Below are 18,115 nucleotides of genomic sequence, written 5' to 3' on the forward strand. Positions count from 1 at the left end.
GGGAGATTTTGGCAATAAAAGTTTCATATTCTGCAAAAAATTCCCTGGAAACCTCCAAAACCCTTACACAGAAAGAAGATCTCTGCACACACTTTTTTTTATATCAGCTTTGTGTTTCAATGGTTTTGTCCTAACCTTGGAGAGCCGTATGTTTACTGCCACCCAAAAAGGACCTCAAAAATTTTAAAAATGTTAATGAAGAATTTATTGAAAAGTTAGTTGGCTGATTGTTTTATATTGGCTCAGCCAGGTTATATGGGATGCCCAGTCTACTATATATGATATGGGTCACTCATTTTACAATATTAAACTTTGTTTTCTTATCTTTAATTTGTCATCCTTATGTAGAATGCTATTACGAAACACACATTTGGTTGTTTATAGCATAAAGAATATCGGATTTAATGTGAGGTAGGGAAATAATCATTTGAGTATAAATATGTGCATATAAATATGTAATTTACAACAGCTGTACGCTGCTTGAAAAGCTTGAAAATGCACCTTGAAAATGCTTGAAAAGTGCTCTAATTTGACTTTGGAAAAGGTGTAAGAACCCTGAGTTATGTTGCAGTTGTGTTCTTTTTTTATTATTATCTAGTGCTAGGCAGTTAGCGCTGTGTTGTTAGCTGTCAAAGACCTCTGTGCAGACTTATTTGACCACCGGCGATCGCAGACGGAAGTTCAAAGTTTGCTGCTCGTTTATATCGCCCAATTTTCAAAACGCGATCAAAATACCCATTCACATGTCTTGTGGCATGCCTGAACTGTTTACATACGACATTGTGCGTCACCATAATAGGGAAACTGTCCTCCCATTATGGTCCAGATTCTTGTTGGCGAAGGGAAGAATGTACCCCAATCTGCTGCACCTAATAAAAATAGTCCTAGTTTTTCCTGTCTCTACCTCTCAAGTTGAACGGCAGTTCTCAGTAATGAAGAGAATGCAGGGCGATTGGCGTTTAAGCCTGCACACTTCAACAATTGAAGATCTACTCCTCATCAAATCCCAGGGTTGTGCTCCTGCTGATTATCAAAGTGATGAAGCTGTGGCAAGATGGTGGGCAGCTGGCATCAACAAAAGGAGTCCCAATATTCATCCCTATGGTCAAAGGAACCCCAAAAGTCCAAATCTCCCTGACTCGTCATCATCTCGATCTTCAAGTGACTCAGAATAAGGACGCACCTTGACGTAGGCCCACTACCACAGTCTCACAGTGAGCCAAACATGTCTGTGCTATAAGAATCCTTGGTAGTTTTAATAAATAATTTATTTAATTGCAATTTGGTGTCCATTGAATGCTTAATAAATATATATAAAAGTATTGTAAATGCATATACAATCGTAGTCACTTCATATCGTATGTTAAATCATTGTTTTAATTTATGGCCTTGGTGCCCTGGCTTTTGGCCTTTGTGCCCTTAAAAAATTGACAACTCAAAAGGCCAAGTGGCCTTGCCCCTAAAATGACGAAATTCCAGGCCTGCTTGGCTCTCCAGCTCCGCCTTACGAATTATATCCATCTTCCAACCCAAGAAGAAGCAGCGAAATCCAGGCAAGATTTTTTATTAAAATCAGGTATACCTGGTATTGTCGGATGCATCGATGGTACTCATGTTCGCATTCAGGCCCCCTTTGAACATGAGTATTTGTATGTTAATAGAAAGGGTTACCACTCAATAAATGTCCAAATTGTTTGCAACTCGGACATGGGCATTGTCGACCTCGTTGCAAGATGGCCTGGGTCGACCCATGATGCTCGCATCCTGAGAGAGAGCGCCTTTCAACGGGAATTTGATGCAGGGAGAGTGAATGGTCTTCTTCTCGGAGACAGTGGATAACCTCTGAAGCGATGGCTAATGACACCTGTCATCACAGAGAGAACTGCACACGAGCGCCGCTATAATGAGAAGCATGTACAAAGAAGGAACATTGTAGAGCGCTGCATTGGAGTGCTCAAACGTACGTTGTTAGTAAGTCATTTTTATAATATATAAAAGGCCAACCTTTTAATGTAGATAGGCTAAATTGTTATTTGCTTTTTTGTGTAGGTTTCACTGCCTCCACAGTGAAATGTGAATGCACCCCGAGCGCATCTGCATGATCATTGCTGCCACTGCGGTGCTGCACAACATCTGTGTGAAAAAGAGAATCCCCCTTCCCATGCATGGAGAATTGGTACTGGAGGCGGATGAGAACCCTGTGGCTCCTACCCGCAATGACATAATAAACAACCTATAGCCCTGTATATTTTAAATATGAACGCTGTTTTTTTGCAATTGCATTTCAATAAGCTCCCATTGTGATAACATATTTTCATTAGGCCGTTTTATAGCCACATTTATTAAAAAAACACACACAAGAACATTAAATTACAACATTTTGGAGAGCTATTAACATGAAAATGAGATAAAACAAGTACAACAAATATGATTAAAGAATGGTGAACAAATTATCTTCTTCCGTCATGATTAGCTGATTATTAAGAATTGTAATTTGGAATCTCAATTTCTCCTTCTCCAGCTCAATCTTCTTGTGTTCCGCTCTCAATTTTGCGATCTGCACCTCCACACGAATGATTTCTTTTTCCGTCAGTTCCCACTGTAGCTCAGACAAATCCCTCTTCCTTTTTCGGGGTGGGGCCATTTGGGATTCCCCTTGAGTCATCGCTGACGCTGTGGGTGAGGGACTTCCCTCTTCTCTGCGGTCATCTGAGTCTGTAAAATTGCAAGTTAATGTCAGTTACTGTCAACTGCCGTGATTGCTAATTGTTATCTTGCTAGCCGTGATGTCTCACGGGGGGTAATGTTTATATAGATAATGTAGGGAGATGTTACTCTATTAATGACTTATCATTTACAGATGTAGCACTTCATTTCAGACTCCAGTTTACAGCTTCCTGCCTACGACCGGCCTAAGACCAGTATAGAGGAATGTTAAGCCCTCCCACTATTTTCCAAGAGGGCGTTGCCAGATTTTCAATTTCAGGTTTTAACCAGGAGATGGCGCTTCATTCACAAATACAGAAAGACAAGTTTCATGGACTTTCAGTTGTGTTTTGAAGAGCATTTGAACACATCAATATTTTAGATACTATACTAAAGTATATCTAATCTTGTAATTCAATAATATATAGTCTTTATATATTAAATAATCATAATAATAATGTAAATGTTTACATTACACTTCTTTATTTGTTATGCTCATCCTTTTACCTTTACAATCGTTTGCTTTAATATGCAGTATATTTTTTGTATATGTTTGTGTTTTGTTGGAGATTTGGTGGATGTTTAAAACCAACCTCGTGTCCGCGTGTCGTTTGATAAGCTGGTTAAATTCGTAAAAAGGAAGGGATTAAGAAACACCAGAATGCAAGTTAAACAATAATCTTGTTTTAATGATAAAAAGTAACAATACAAATACAAAGGAAGTACTTCCTGCTCTTCCTCCAATCTCACGGATCTGGTCAGTTTGAAGAAAAGAAGAGGCTGGTCTAAAGAAAACATAGGCTTATATCCAAAACCCCAGGAGGAGCTATGCGGCTGCCCCCCCCCCCCCCCCCCCGAGGGTTCCTCCACTTAGAAAAGACAGCCAATCAGTGCGAGCCAGAGGCGACCCTTACATTCGAGATAACAAACGCCTCCTTGCAAGTTTCACATACTTTTGGCATTTTATAAAGATTGTTTTAAGATATAGTTTTTTATAGTTGGATTATACAAATAACACATGTGAGTTACCTTAACCTCAAACAATAATAACAAGAGGAAAACATCAGCTCTGATCTCAAGCAGTAAAAAGTACCGCAAACTCATTTAGCCTGCAGCTCTTCCAGACACTTGAGCTATTGTTCTTTAGGAATATTCCCTGCAGAATCTTTATTTCAAATAAAAGGTTTCACATTGCATATTTCCAGCTTCCTTTACACATACTGTTATTATTAATACAAAGTAATCAACCACACACATATATTCTCTATGAAGTGACCCTTGTTATACGTCCGAATGTCCTGTCCCCTGAAAGTCATGAGTTTTGGTTGATTAACAGAAGTTTAATTGTTCTTGTGGCTTAATGGCTTCCCTGAACTTCCCTTCACCCCAAAGTCAGCTTACTAGTAATGAATACATTTTATTGATAAGCTCAAAAGGACGTTTATCTTGGTCACTGCTGGGTGACCCAAGTCTCAAGGCCTGCAGGATGTAGGAGATGTAGGAGATAAACATTAATTCTACAAGACATTAACTACATTATCTGAAAATGTATCTGGGACTTCCCCTGTTAATTGCAAGGACTATTGATAATTAACAGAGAGACCCTAGGGGCCTCTTCTTGGTATCTGCTAGGCAGAAGTCACTCAATGCAGAAATCACAAGTTTAACACATATTCTATATAAGGTGACATTAAAATGAATATACCAGATTGAACTTTCCTGCCATAACACGTTACTTTAATACTTCAAATAACTCAAATAATACTTCAGTTTGCTTCCTCCTGCTCCCTTTCGGACACATACTGTATGATTTATTATTATTATTAATAGAGAACCGCAGTGACGCGTCGTAAAACCAGGAAGTAAGTTAGTATTTTTAGCACTTCCGGTTCCTTCCTCAAAAAGCAATGCATTTTTTCCATAGGGTTTTGGAAAATAGCTCGAAATAAGGTCTTTGGTTGACACAAATGTAAGAGATAAGTCACGTTTTGTTCTACGACATTAAATGCATCAGCAGTGACCCCACTGGGGATTTTTGAAGAGTTTACTTGTCTGAAAAACGATGGTTGTTACCGAGTGACTGAATAGGACTACTGTGATATAATTATTTTAATGTCACCTTATATATTTTTGTGTGTTAAATTTGAAAGTACATTTTTACTCTTTAAATAATAGAGAGGCTTTTCATATATTCCTGAAACAATGTCCCACTACTTAGTAATAATAAATTAAAGCAATAGTCTTTATTTCCACTTTTTATGTGTAATCAAAAGGGTGGTTTTATGACCTTTGATATCTGCTTTGCAGTTCCCAGCAAGGGAGGGGCCCTGAGTCTCTAGCTTCCTCTGCTTATTGCTAAAACCCGTATTGATTAGCCCAAAGGGAGATGTGCCTCAGATATAAGACAGTTGAAGCCTTGTAGAATTAATGATTTATCTCCTACAGACCCCAAAAGAGGCCTTGAGAATTGAGTCAAACAGTTACCGAGGCCATAGTCTTTTGTTCTCATTGATGTCTGTATTCATTCCAGTAAAACGGACTTCGAGGTGAAAGGAAGTTCTAATAGAGCCTTAAGCTACCAGAACAATTAAACTTCTGTTAATCAACCAAAACTCATGACTGTCAAGGGACAGGACATTCGGACCTATAACAAGGGTCACTTCATAGAGAATATATGTGTGTATTCCTTACTGTGATCATATGTCCTGTATAATCATTTATCAACTATTCCTGTATTGGTGTTTTATTTGATTTCTCTGTTTTTATTCTTTCATGTGTGGGTACTTAGCGGCTACAAACATTGTGGAGAAATTAGCTTAAACATGTTTTATTACTCTATATGAAATGGAAGCAGCTTTTATGACAGGGACGAGAGAGCTGGGGGAGGGGACATTCTTCTTGAGATTTTCAGCATGTCAATTATCAGGGAAATCTACTTGTTTTAAATAGAGGTGTGTGGTTGATTACTTTGTATTAATAATAACAGTATGTGTAAGGGAAGCTGGAAATATGCAATGTGAAAGCTTTTATTTGAAATAAAGATTCTGCAGGGAATATTCTTAAAGAACAAAAGCTCAAGTGTCTGGAAGAGCTGCAGGCTAAATGAGTGTGCAGTACTTTTTTACTGCTTGAGATCAGAGCTAATGTTTTCCTCTTGTTATTATTGTTTGAGGTTAAGGTAACTCACATGTGTTATTTGTGTAATCCAACTATAAAAAACGATATCTTAAACCTATCTTTATAAAATGCCAAAAGTATGTGAAACTTGCAAGGAGGGGTTTGTTATCTCGAATGTAAGGGTCGCCTCTGGCTCGTGCTGATTGGCTGTCTTTTCTAAGTGGAGGACCCGGGGGGGGGGGGGGGGGGGGGGGGGACAGCCGCATAGCTCCTCCTGGGGTTTTTGGATATAAGCCTGTGTTTTCTTTAGACCAGTCTCTTCTTTTCTTCAAACTGACCAGATCCGTAGGATTGGAGGAAGAGCAGGAAGTACTTCCTTTGTATTTGTATTGTTACTTTTTATCATTAAAACAAGATTATTGTTTAACTTGCATTCTGGTGTTTCTTAATCCCTTCCTTTTTTACGAATTTACCCAGCTTACCAAACGACACGTGGAGACGAGGTTGGTTTTAAACATCCTCAATCTCCAACACTACAGAAATTGTCGAGGCCGTTGTACGTCATTACGCAGAACACGTAAATACTCCCACTAAGTTTGTTTTCCCCTGTGTTCTGCTTGAAAGCAAGTACCTGCCTATCTTTAGTATCTGTATATCTATATCTGACCATTAGAATCTGTATTTTTGAAATTGTCGTTTTTAACACAGTAATTTTACAAATTATAGAATAATTAATTACCAGTGTTTTCCAATTTTACTCGGCAGTTCGTTTCATTAGCTAACGTTAGCTAAAGCTAGCGCTACTAGTTAGCTATGCAATGGTTTGTTGCTTTGCTCCGGGTTGCAGCCACAGGTCTTCGCATGAAACGTGCTTGTTCTATCTTTCCCGGCCAATGTTTTCCAAAGGAGAGTCTGGATTCGTGCCATGAGGTAAGCTGACGTTACATTTTTGTCCATGTCACGGTGAAATGTAAATGATGGGTAGTGACTGTATCGCCGTTTTAGAGATGGCGCTGCTGAAAAGACCGCAACATAAGTAAAGATAATGAATACATCCTATTAAAACCTGTGTGGCTTATATGATAAGTCTAATTAGTACAAGCAGCATAACGTTTCACCATGTAACTAAAGATGGTAGTCAGGGAAATCAGTTTGACATATTGAACTAATAACAAATCAACTCTGGCTGGCACAGAACTCTCTGCTCCATAGCTTCTCTTGGACGTAAAATCACATGTACATTTTACATTTATATTCAATTTAATATTCCATCCCTCACATACTTTTGTATATAATAACTTATATTTTGTTTTTCTTGTTATGCTGCTGCAACACAAACATTTCCCAAATTGGGATCAATACAGTAATATCTTATCTTAATTAATTAAGAAATATAACTATTATAATTAGTGTAGCAGCTGACACCTATTTTCAATATGGATTAATCTACCATTTATTTCTTTAGTTCAATTTTCATCTATAAAAATGTCAAAATAGTGAAAATGTTCACGAGACTTATCAAAGTGCAAGGTTATATCTTTAGATGTTTTGTTTTAGCCTATGTACTGTATGTCTTAATGCTCTTACAGTATATGTGACGGTGTGACTTCCATGAAACTCATATTTTATATCTTCCCAACAGACGAGCTGACAGGAAACCTAACACTCTAATAACCACAACATTGCAAAGGCGAGTAAATGTAAATTAAAAACAATTCACCATTTTTGTATTTCTTCTTCCTTGCAGTGAGGTGAAGCTGACCTTGCACTTGGTGCCAGTAAGGATGTTCCTCACGCAGGCTGAATGTTTCTCCTTCCTTACTGACACAGAAGCCCTTGATTTGCAATACTTCACTAATTGTCATTTCCCTGTCTCCGTAGGGACACTTTACCTCCAGCACAGCGGAAGACCCTACCAGACCATCTGGAGATGCCCCCAACATTCCTGATAGGGAGAGCCACAAATCTGACTCATGGACCTGCATCTGGGTTGCAGTGGTGAATGCCCTGACGCCCTCACATTCATTCATAGTCCCCCACTGTACAGACAAAACACCATCAAGGGCCTGTTGTTGCCCTAGCACCCTGGCAATAAGGGAAGCAGTCACACGCTTTGACCTCAGGACAGCTCCAAAGTTGCTGGCAGTCAACCTTCCTTTCCTGAACAAATGCCAGTTTGGGTTGGTTCGCTGACCATTGGTAGCCACCTGAATTGCCCTCTGTTGCTCTTCAGACAATGCCATGCTTGCCACAATTTCCTCAGGTCCCTGATGCCCAACATATTTGATAATTTCAGGAACAGTAAGTGTTTCCAAGCTGTAGTGTTCCTCTTCTGGCTCGGGGGAGAGAAGCCAAGAAATTCCTGAAAACCTGCCCCCGAGTCTGTCCCTCAGCCAGTCACGATCTTCGGAGGTGGGCTCTCTTGTCAGCGGGTTAAATTAGTTATTGGTTTCAACAATCACATTAAAACAGTTACTAAATCAGCTTACTATCACCTAAAGAACATATCTAGGATTAAAATACTAATGTCACAGCAGCATTTGGAAAAACATGTCCATGCTTTTATCTTCAGTAGACTGGACTACTGCAATGGTGTCTTCACAGGTCTCACTAAAAAATCTATTAGAAAGCTGCAGCTGATTCAGAACACCGCCGCTTGAATCTTCACTAACACTAAGAAAGTGGATCACATCGCTCCAGTTCTGAAGTCTTTACACTGGCTTCCTGTGTGTCAAAGAATAGATTTCAAAATACTGCTGCTGTTTATAAAGCACTGAATGGTTTAGGACCAACATGCATTTCTGACCTCCTGCTAAATGATGAACCATCCAGATCTCTCAGGTCTTCAGGGACTGGTCAGCTTTCTGTCCCCAGAGTCAGAACTAAACATGGAGAAGCAGCATTCAGTTATTATGCTCCAAATATCTGGAACAAACTCCCAGAAACCTGCAGGTCCGCTGCAACTCTTACTACTTTTAAATCCAGGCTGAAGACTTTTCTTTTTGTCGCTGCTTTTAATTGAACTATTCATATCTTAGACTGCACTGTAACTTTTATCCATGTATTTTTTCTTTTAATGTTTATTTTATTAGCTTTTCTTTTGAATGACTGATTTTAAATGCCATTTTCTTAATGTCTTTCATTTTTTGTAAAGCACTTTGAATTGCCTTGTGTTGAAAAGTGCTATATAAATAAACTTGCCTTGCCTTGCCTAATAAAGATTTCATGTGACACAGACAAATGATTTGTTGATGGGAATTAATGTGAATAAATTAACTCTAGGTTAACGGTACTCTTGCTATCACTACTCACCGACACTATAAACCTTGTCCCTCATGCTAGCCCTGACAACACCGGTAAGCACACCTTCATCTAGGCTGCACTGTTACATGTCCTGACTTGTAGTGGTTCTCTCCTCTGTCTACACTCTTCTTGTCATCTTTGTAAAACGATATCAGACTGGTAATTGACACAGCCATGACTTCTAGTTAAATTCAGTGTGGCTAAAATGAAAAGCTTTGTTAAAATATGCAAGCACGCGAAAGTCAAATTCAGCTTTATTGTCAAAAATTCTACATGTGTTATGCATCCAGAAATATCGAAATATCGTTTCCCACAGTGTGACATGTATACATAAAACAAAACAAAAAGGGTCTAGATAAACGTGGTATACATTAAACAAAACAAAAAGGGCCTAGATAACCGGGGTATACAGTTTAATGTTAATATATTTAATTTAAAGTGTTCAAAGTGCAGTTTCAGTGCAAGTCAGTTGAAACGATCTTAAGTTGGCGTGACGTTGAAGTCGTGCGACCCTGCTGCTGTACTGGCTTGTAGTTCGTTTATAGCATAACGTTAGCATTTTGCTTTTGGCGACTATATTTATGATTCAGAAATGATAAAAGTAGGGTTGACATGTGGAGATTATCCGGCTGAACAAAACGTGACCCCTCTCTTAAATGTTTTCAACCACAGACCTTATTTCGAGCTATTTTCCAAAATCCTATGGAGAATTTGCATTGTTTTTTCAAGAAGGAACCGGAAGAAGTTTACTTCCGGGTTTTACGACGCGTCACTGCGGTTCTCTATATGAAGATATTATTAAGATAAGATAAGATGTTACTTTATTGTATTGATTGAACATTTTAGTTTAGAATGTGCTGTCTGTCCCACGGTAATTCAGAAGGCTCACAGGTCACATTCCGACCATTATTTAAAACAATAGGTGCTTTCACATTGTCTACAGTTTGATTTGTATAGAGGGAGCTCTGTGGCTGAATGGCCAGCGATTAGGTGTGGCGCATTTATCATAGGTGATCAGAGCTAACTGCCTGCCGTCAGATTTCATTTAAAAAACAGATCTGATTTTAAGACTATTTCTGCACTCATAAAGAATAATAAGAATAAGAATAATGCGTATTGAACTGGTTTCATTAATTAGTTAATTAGTTTTGAGTTTATTTAACACTAGAACCACCAATCGGGTCAATTTGTGTGATGTGTGTTGTGTGTGTGCGATGTAACTTTTTTTCAATAAAATATTAAAGTCTCCCGGGTTTAGGTAGGCCTAGTGCTGCGTACCGGTACGCCGAACCGGTACTGGACTTGTAAAAAGTTTCGGTTCAAGTCTGGTTAAAACCGGAACGTCAGGAACCGGTACTTACGTATATTCTCCTTTGTGATCTAAACCATCTAAAACCTTCCATAGATCGAGACATTTGCGCTGAAAAAAGACGAAACACATTGTTTTGGCTTCTGATATGGCGGCCATTACTGAGCTCACGAAGTCTCGCAAAATATTGCAACTGCTCGCGAGATCTGTGTGACGTCAAGGGAAACTGGCTTAGACATAGTGGACACTGACAGCGTGGGATGCTGGTTGCCATATATGGTAGTGTTGCTAAGCTAACTCCTTTGTATGTATGGTGATATAGTGTCTGCCGAAAGAGCAACACTTCACCCAGACAATGTCAATATGCTGTTGTTCTTGAACAAGAACACATAGACTTGTACTCTTGCATATTGAGTCTTGTATGTACATCACTATGTATGTAGTTGTGTTGTGTAGTTAGTAACACATGTAGAGTTCTAGAAAAGACATGGTGTAGACACAAGTCGGAAGGGGGCACAATAAACCTGACGAGTTTGAATTTGAGTTGATTATGAGTTTATTTTCAATTGATAATTAGCTCACAATAAGTTCACTTTAGTTACTGACACAACTTGACACAAGTCCGGACTTATAAGTCCGGACCTGAACCTGAACCTCTGGACTTGAGTCCGGACCTGAACCTGAATGTGAGTCCAGGTACACAGCACTAGGTAGGCCTATTCAAAAACCTCTGGTGGTTCTAGTGTTAAGGTAATTAGGTACAGTAGAAGCCCTTTTTTATCAGTAACGAATTTAGCAGTTGAACATAAAAGTCAACTAACTGAGGGTCACTTGCAATGACAGTGTTGTGTCTATTGTAAGCTTGTCACTCAGAGTAACCTACAGTTAATTTAGCTGCTGGAGAAGAAAGATCAGGGGGGAGGGGGGGAGAGAGCTGTGGTTGATGGGCCATTAGTTGTGTAAATACACAGCTGAGAGCTGCCGTTTCATTCAGAATGTTTAAAAAACGGTAACAACGGACAATTTTTCAAGATCAAGATCCCTTCGCTACGCTTTGGGATCCCGATCTGCCGACGAGGCTCCATTAAAATATAAATATTTTTAGTGAATTACTGAGTTTAGGCACGTTAATAACGTTTTAATGCAGTATATTCATATTTGTCAGTGATTTCATGTCAACTGTGTGTGTGTGTGTGTGTGTGTGTGTGTGTGTGTGTGTGCGCATGTGTGTGTGTGTGTGTGTGTGTGTGTGTGTGTGTGTGTGTGTGTGTGTGTGTGTGTGTGTGTGTGTGTGTGTGTGTGTGTGTGTGTGTGTGTGTGTGTGTGTGTGTGTGTGTGTGTGTGTGTGTGTGTGTGTGTGTGTGTAAAACAGCTGTGGGCAGCAGTGACTGTCACGGACTAGGGGTTTCACAACTACCAATATTTACTAGTCGACACGTTTTTCAAAATAGTAGTCGACTAGTCGACTAGTCGTTACGTCATAATAGAGACACACAAAGAGAGGTTTACAACTGTATTTTCTATTGGAACTCATACAGTAACATTAAACACTGCATTTTAATTTGTGTTACATGGCTGAGTAAATAACAAACACTGGACTCACCAAAATCGACAGCAAAAAACTCTGCCACGTAAATCCAGTGCGCAACAGCGCATTGCGCAACACGTTATTCGCTGTCCTCCACGATAACGTCCACCTTTCCATATTTTTGGTTTGAACACCAACGCATCGACATGTGAGGGAAGGAGGCTTGACCGCTTTCGGGGGACAGTGTTGCCTGCCAGGGAAAAAACCCTCTCACTCGGGGTGCTTGTGGCTGGAATAGCCAGGTAGCTCCTCGAAAGCGGGGGAAGCGGTGCACGTTTTCTGCCCACCACTCCAGTGGATTATCCATTGTGGGGATATGCGGTGTCCGCTGGCAGTAATCCCGTAGCTCATCATCCGCATCACTGTTGACCCGTGTTTTCTTGCTGTTCGTTTGCCTCTGTTCAGTGCTGACGCCGGTCCGTTGCTCACTGGTGCTAGCATTACTGCTAGTGCTAGCTGTCGGCAGCGGGTGTTTCATCTTTAGATGGTTGCGCATAGCAGATGCATTTGTATTGTACTTCAGTACAGCTGTACACAACTGACACTTCACTGTGGAGTTGGTTACATCTTCGTTGAAGTACTGCCATACATAAGAATGTCGGACGTGTTTTGTAGCATTTTGCAGCACCTCGTTTACCTCAATTTTTTTCACGACTAGTCGACTAGGGCCTACAGCGCCGACTAGTAGTAAAGGTAGTCGACTAGTCGATTAGTTGGTGAAACCCCTATCACGGACATGAATTCCTTGATCAAGGCAGACTGGTGCACACTCTCCTGTCCTACCAGGCGACACGCCCGTTCTAAGCCGTGTCCCTCACTCCTCACATCACAAGCTGCATCAAAGTGTATTATGTTGTTACATCGTTTCAGATGTTATGTTTCAGTTGTGCTTGATGCAAACTTGTCGAAATTCGCCGTTTTGAATCCAAAATAGGTCGTTTGTGTGATTCATGTAGATCTGCAATAAAAATATTTTTGGGGTATGGGGGGGTCTGAGCCAGAGTAATCTGCGGCCGTGAGCTATATTATAATGAAGTGCGAGCTGTGTGGTCGAGTCTTCCTGCCTGTCGGCTCTGCTCTCATGGATGTATAATAAGGTTCTGCTGCTCCGAGATGATGGTCTAGCTTCAGCAGCTACATTACCCACGGATGCGTTCGTTAATATTAACTGCACGTCCGGAGTCACTGTGGCACAGACTGGACCGCTGGAGAACAGCTGTTAGAACGGGCCGTTCAGGTGTTCAGAGCAGAGCTCCCTGTCGGAGCGGCAGAGCGTGATGTGAACTGAAAAGTTTTTCTGTGGCAATATTATTTAAGGAATCGTTGAGCTAGCTAGCTAGCAATTGTCACTATCTGCTAACGTGAGCTTTAGCCTTCTATTTCTAATAGTTTTTTTCATAGGCTATAAACAGAGGTGGTATATATATATATATATTGTACTTGAGTAAAAGTAGAAGCACTCAGATCTTGTACTAGAATAAAAGTAGAAGTACTCAGATCTTGTACTTGAGTAAAAGTAGAAGTAGCCTACTCAGGTCTTGTACTTGAGTAAAAGTAGAAGTACTCAGATCTTGTACTTGAGTAAAAGTAGAAGTACCAGAGTGTAGGAATACTCTTGTTACAGTAAAAGTCCTGCATTCAAAATGTTCCTCAAGTGAAAGTAGAAAAGTATTCTCATTAAAATATAGTGAAAGTAGCGACAGTAAAAGTAGTCATTGTGCAGATTGGTCCATTTCAGAATAATAGATATGATATGTTTTATAATGATTGATCATGAAAGTGTTCTCAAAGCTGGTAAAGGTGCAGCTAGTTTGAATGACTTTGTATACGAAAGGGTAGCTTGTGGATTTGCTCCAGGTGGAACTAAAGTCTGATTTAACACTTGATTATATTTCACATCATTAAAGATTTCACATCTGTAAAGTAACTAAAGGTATTAAATACATGGAGTGGAGTAGAAGTACACCATGTACCTCTGAACTGTAGTGGAGTAGAAGAACAAAGTAACAAAACATTGAAATACTTAAATAAAGTACAAGTATCTCAAAATTGTGCCCAAGTATAGTACTTGTTGAGTTTATGAACTTAGTTACTTTTACACCATGTGGCTATAAAGATAGAAAGACTAAGCCTTGCACAGAGGCATGAAAATACATTTTCAAAATGCTCAACAGTGCTGCCAAAATGATAAACTGACTGCTACACAATTAAAATAAATGCTTTTATATATTTCTATTAGATGTGACTCTTTGGCGTTTCTGTTAACACTGCTGCTTTAGTTGTTCTGACTGCTGAAATCCTCTGTCATTCCGTGGGGTCGGGGAGCCGGGGGCTCGGATCCTTGTCACCTTTTTCATACAGATGAGTTTGCATCCCAAAGCCTCAGTCACCTTAATTCATGTAATAAAAACATCTCAGGTCAGTAACACTCAAAGCTAAATGTGCAATACCATGTTCAGCTATGTTACTATTTATAATGTTATTGTTGTTACATCAGAAGATGTACATATTGGAATGATTTCTTAACTTACAGTAGGCTATTTTTTACAATGTGTGTTGGAAGGATTTATTAAATTACTATGAATATTGTCATTGTTGAAGGCTTTTAGAGAAGGGTGAACTATAAGCCTGAATGACATAACATTTTATACCTAAAAACATGAAAGCCACAATAAATGAATCACAATTATTCTAGTTATTTTTACCTCCTGTATTGCTTTCAACCCACCAGGTTTTATGGTGTTGTTACGTCACTAACTGTAAGCTTGTCACATACAGTCTATGGTCACTCAGAGTAACCTACAGTTAATTTAGCTGCTGGAGAAGAAAGATCAGGGGGAGAGGTGGGAGAGAGCTGCCGTTTCATTCACACTGTTTAAAAAACTGTAACAACGGACTATTTTTCTTAGCGGATGCATGTCAATTTAAATCAATACATACAACTATTTTTTAAATCAATAAAAACATTTTCTAAATCCATAAAAGCATTTAAATTAATATTGGGAGTCATGTCGTTACTTTGTTGAGAATGTGGCCATGTAATAAGCGGGATAATTTGCAGCGACTTGTTCCTTATGGGGAAAATAACACCCGTCATGCAGACCAATATCCCTCCGCTGCGCATTGGGATCCTGATCTTATTTATTAAAATATAAATATTTTTTGTATATTACTGAGTTTAGGCACGTTAATAACGTTTTAATGAAGTTGAATACAGTATATTAATATGTGTCAGTGATTTCATGTCAATTCGGTGAATATAAACATAAATGATCGTGGTGAAGATTATTATTAAATTAGGATTAAAAATCGAGAGCCGGGCATTTCCTCCCGTTTGTTTTTTCCGACAAACAACATTATTTTGTTAAATAACAACATGGTGATGTTTTGTAAATGATTACATGTCTCTTATTTAGCACAGAGTATGATATCCGTGACATATGGATCTTAACAAAGTTCCGCTGTACATCCAGCGTACTGTATCTGACTTTATTTCACATGAGCTCCAGTGTGGAACCCCACTGCACCCCCGGGTGGATCAATGATCCATTGCAGCTGGCTTCATTATAATTACATTTATCTATCACGGGGGCGGTCTCAAGTCAAGCTGGAGGTTTTCCCTTGAGCGAGGGCAGATCACGTACCAATCACGGCCCTCGCGTTTCAAACTGTCTGAAATGAATCGCTACATCTGTATAGTGACAGCTGACACATCTGCGTCAACCTCTTCACATGTTGAGGTTGACGGCTCAGAGCTGTCGATCCCACTCAACCCTGTGAAAGTGGGGGAATCCTCTCCAAAGATAGCTATAATTATATCGCTATATGGAGAGGTTTTTGGTGCAGGGCACCCGCCGGTCGGCGGGTTTTTGAGAACCGATGCATCCTTTTTGGCTCTGGATAGTAGGTCCTTACACTTCTTCCTACACTCTTCCACCGTCCGTATCCCTCCATCACCCAAGTCATTTATTGCTTCAGTGATTGACTTCCAGGCTGCGAGTTTGTTCTTGTTGGTCATATTGTTATTAAATGTGTCAGTTAGCGAGTTTTTGTGCTCTGCATATATTTCAATTAATGCTCTAATTTCTCTATCAGTAAAATTGTTTTTTCTCTTCTTTCCGTTATCCATATTCATTATCAAATTCTTAGCTTTCTCTGAATGGAGGAGTTTGAGTGGAAACTTATGTACACGTGTGTTGCTTGGCAACAATTACTGTTTAGCGTGTATTCACGTGGACGCGCATCTTAAGACCAGGCGCAGCTACGACCGAGACTAGTCAGGCTTGGTGCACTCTGTGTAAATTCGAATCACTAAATCGGACGTAGCTAAGCCCGACGTTAGAGTTAAGCCCTACTTTTTTACGCCCAGCTGGTGCACTCCACTCCACTCGTCCTCTCTAGCGTCATGTTGAGGTTCAGGTAAAGCACGGTTAATGTATTATATTATTGACTCAATAATGTAATACATTACTTTGAGAGTAGGCAATCTAGGCATATTAACACAATTAATTAAACATACTTATCATGGTGACGGTGTACTAAGAATTTTTTTTTACATTTTTTTTTTTTTTGTTACGGGGCCCCTTAGTGGCTGCAGGGCCCTAAGCGGCCGCTTATGTCGCTTAATGGGTCGGGCCGGCTCTGATGTACACCATAACGGTACACAGCTGATAGAAAGGGACACCTAGTGCTTAAAGCACGTTATTGAAATGTATTATTTTTATTATTAGATATTAATAGGAGACACAGACAGACAAACTAATAAGGCTTTATTTAAACATTAAAGAATACTTTAGGTTAAGGTCTTATTTTGAATAAGAAAAAAGCTTTCGGGGTATACATATTAAGCCTGACAAAGTACTAATATATTGCTTTCCTGCAATGTTAACTACTGTATGTTTAAGCACTTAGTTTAACTGATATTATACATATGTATGTAGATAGTATAAGAAATGTGCATAATATGACAGTTAAATGGTTGAGGTATAGACACATATTGATAGATGTCTTGTAATGCACTGTTGAGGAACCTGCGACCCAGGTTTTTCATCTCTGACCTTGTCAGGTATTGAACAATCAATAAATAAAGAACACAGAATTATTAAATATAAAACACAGAATTTGTGTGATTATACTAAATGATTTACAAATAAACACCACTGCATATTTACAACTGTTACACATGCCGATGTAACGCAAATGTTTCCAAATTAGGATCGATAAAGTATATCTTATCTCTTTCGAATCCACTTCGAGCGATATAATTACTAACAAAGCACTTATATACTAATAAAGGACTGGCTTATCTAAAGCCAGTTGAGTAGCACTTATAATGTTTTATCTCTATGAAAACTGATGTAGGCATACTTATATGATTCTGTTTTCTTCAAGTTTGTATCTTGTTGGTCGAACGCACTTAGCCTATTGTAAGTCCCTTTGGATAAAAGCGTCAGCTAAATGCAATGTAATGTAAGATGATCGATGGCTATGCCATATTTGCCTCTGAACCTTGACAAGTGTATGTTTCAGGCTTATCAATTAACAACAGGAGGGGAGACATAAGACCAGCTGTTAAATAAAGCTCTTCTGACCTTAGCTGTCATGTGGGTATATATTAATTAATTATGGGCACAAGCAATTTTCACCCATTTATTAATTATATGTTTTAAATTTGAGTGTTTCCTATCCCCTAAGCCTCCAGGGATGTACACAGTTTAATACTGGCAACTTGTTATTATGGGAAATACGAAAAAGTCTTTTAAAACTACAATTCCCAGTAGAGACGTGCCATGAGCATGTTGCAAAACACACAATAGCCAGCATGTGTAGTTCTGGGGACGGGGTGGGGGAGGGGGGGGACCCGTTCAAATCCAGTTTTGGACAGTCTGCCGTGGTTCCATCCCATTTCAAAGTGTTGTTCGACGCTCGGCGTAACCCTTGGCGCACACTCAAACATCCAATCACAGAGCTTGAGGACTATCACTGGGTTTGTCAAGCGAAGCGGAGAGAATACTTCCGGGTGTAAAATTCTCAAAAGCAACTACTATGAGCTGCTCCGACCTTCGGTCCTGACGGACTCCAACTTGTGTTTA

Source organism: Notothenia rossii (assembly GCF_949606895.1).
Source record: "Notothenia rossii genome assembly, chromosome: 4".
In the NCBI taxonomy this organism is placed as follows: domain Eukaryota; kingdom Metazoa; phylum Chordata; class Actinopteri; order Perciformes; family Nototheniidae; genus Notothenia; species Notothenia rossii.